The following is a 3,260-nucleotide window of genomic DNA, read 5'->3' as shown; positions in this document are numbered from 1 at the left end:
TTTAGTTTTACGTAGTTATTGCGCAAATACTTGTAATATAAGCGTTGCCCCAATGCAAATTCTCATTGTACCTGAACAAGGCTGGTTTGGCCAGCCGAAATATAGTACACTCTAATTCTACCTTGTATCGCTCTCTGCTTCCTTTATCATTTGTATTGTTAAGCCGATCAGACCAACAATTCATCTAATGTATACCAGCAGGATTATCGTCCACGGTTGTTGAGTAGACATTACTCTGTAAAAGTCGTGTCCCAAAGTTTTTTTTTAATTAATTAATTAATTTATTTATTTATTTATTTATTTATTTATTTATTTATTTATTTATTTATTTATTTATTTATTTATTTATTTATTTATTTATTTATTTATTTAGTGCACTTTACTCATAGGTGTACCCTGGTCCCAGAGGTTTTTCTTGATTTTTTCCCCACGTGAGAGAGCCGCGAAGCGGCGAACGCGAGTCGCGAAGCGGCGAGAGAGAAACCAATGAATGCAGGGGCGGATCCAGGATTTTGAAATGGGGGGTGAATTTTTGTAATAATGTAATTTTTTATAGAGCCAAAGCCTGGTTGAGGTGTTTGAGGTCTGTGCAGCGAAGAGCTCTCAAGGAGCTTATTAACGTTACTTCACTTGTCCCCTCGTGCCAAGGTGGCGCATAGGGCCTCTTATTAACGTTAACAACAAAGAAATTATTCTCAAAAAAGCAGATAAAGGCAGAACAACCGTCGTTATGAACGGAGAAAACAAAATCAATGACGGACAGAAACAATTGGATGATAGAAATAACTGTCAGCCACTAGACGAACCAATGGTTAGAGACACATCCCAGAGAGTTAAACACCTCATTAATGCCCTTCATCAAGCAGGGTGCATAGACGAAATGACGGTTAAATGGTTTAACCTAACACCAAATCCGCCTCGAAGCCCAGTGTTTTATACCCTCACAAAAATTCACAAACCGACATTAGTCGGAAGTCAAGACCTATCATATCTGGGTGTGATGTCCCAACAGAACGCCTATCATCATTCGTAGACAAACTACTTCAGCCAATAGCATAAATACAGGACTCGTTTCTAAAAGATACGACACATTTCATAAGGTTTATCGAAAGCACTAGGGTGCCTAGAAACGCTTTTCTAGTCTCAATGGATGTCACTAGCCTTTACACGAATATCCCACAGGAGGACTGAAACAATCACTATAGTATGCAACGCATACGAGAACTTTCATGCCAATAACCCTCCTATAGCTACAAATTTCCTTAGAGAAATGCTCAGCCTTATACTGAAGGAGAACTCCTTCCAAACACACGGAACTGCCATGGGCACTAAAATGGCAGTAGCTTTTGCCAACATCTTTATGGCATCTATAGAAAAGGAGATCTTAAGGCAGAGCATTCACAAACCACTAATGTGGAGAAGATTCATTGACGATGTATTTAACTTGTGGGATACAAACAAAGAAGAAATAGAAAATTCATTGAGCAAGCAAATTCGTACCACCCTACCATAAAGTTTACCGCTGAAGTCTCACAATAAGAAACAACATTCTTGGATACAAAAGTCTATAAGGGACAGAGATTCGAGAAAGAATCGATTCTCGACGTGCGCACACATTACAAACCTACTAAAACATTTCAGTACACAAACTACAACAGCTGCCACCCAGCAGGCACTTCTGAGGACAAACGCTTCTAAAGTAGTGTTTGACGAAAACATTAAAAACTTTAAAACACGCCTGGTATCGAGAGCTTATCCTAGTAACCTGGTGGACAAAATCCTCTCCGAAGTTAACTTCGCAGAAAGGAAGAACGCTCTTACACAAAAACAGAAAGTGCACAAGAAAATTCTACCCTTCGTGACACAATTTCAACCATCACTGCCATGTTTGAAAAATATTCTAATGGACACTGAATGGCATTTAATACAAAACAAGATGCCTTTAATCGGCATTACACGAAATGCCTAATGTAGCCCCATTTATTCCCCATGATATGTTTCGCAGATATTTAAAAACTATCCTCCCTTGTAATAAGAATAAATTTAGAGATACGGTTTTACGCTTATTTTTATAGTCAACTGTATCCTCCCTTCGCAATTGAAATAATTGAATGGTTTTATTCAGAGAGACTGCGTGATTTTTAGTTGTGTTACTGTGAATCATACCGGGAATAACTCTGCAATAACGTCATGACCCCGCTGAACTGGTCTAGCTTCCTTGGCTTTGAATTATTCGATCTGTTGGTAAAAGTGTAGTTTCTTCGCTGTGAACTCTCCCAATTTCCACCGTTTCAACTTTCGAGTACTACCTAGAACTGTTATTATTTTGATTTACCGCTCGAAAATCGTTTGTTTTCTTTCTGAAAACGGCAGATCCGGAGTCGTAACGAAAACAACTTTTCCAAATGATGATTTGCTTTGACGTCACACAAGTAGAGATAAGTGGGTCCCCTCCCTCGTGATATACGCGCGGATGATGGAGTTTGATCAGGGCCGCTTTTGTTCAAGACAATCAAAACAATAGATCCCTTCTGGGAGAGGGAAGAATTTAATCTAGTTTTAATGAATAAATCAAATGATGATTTGACGTCACACAGAAGTGATGAGTGGGTCCCCTCTCTCGTGATATGTGCCTGAAAAATAGATTTTGATTGGGCCGCTTCTGTTGAAGACAATCAGAACAAAATATCCTTACTAGGGGAGGACAGAGTTTAATGCATAAATTAATGTGCACATTTGCGACACCGATGAAGAAAAAGATACCCGACCGAAACCTAGACACGTCATGCCCTACGGGCATTCCGTGTAACCAGCCGCTACTAAGAGAGATATACAAGGAACCTCCCTTTATCTATTATAGAAAAGGGATATCGCTTAAAGACATGCTTATTAAAGCAAAATTATAAAGGCTTTTATCAACACAATGGGCACACAGCGGGAGTCGTGTAGGTCTGTCAACCCCATTTCAACAGGCTCAAAATGAATAAATTGATTGGTAGAACCAGTCATCGCTAATGCACATTCTCCACCTCAATTAGAGAAATCAAATATTATTTCAATATTTGACGGATAAGGAAAAAAAAAGGAAGGGGGCTCAAAAAAAGGGGGGTGAAAATTCACCCATTTCACCTCCCCTGGATCCGCCCCTGGCCTTTTCCTTAAGTTCAGTTTCACACTTGTTTTCCGAAAAAGAAATTAAGTCTTGAGGGGAACTTCTTCTGAAGAGGGAAGGGTTTTTAGTGCTGCATAAGCTCTGACAT

This window comes from Pavona decussata, unplaced genomic scaffold (assembly GCF_977016875.1).
Source record: "Pavona decussata unplaced genomic scaffold, jaPavDecu1.1 SCAFFOLD_53, whole genome shotgun sequence".
Taxonomy (NCBI): Eukaryota; Metazoa; Cnidaria; class Anthozoa; order Scleractinia; family Agariciidae; genus Pavona; species Pavona decussata.
Note: the sequence above shows the minus strand (reverse complement) of the source record.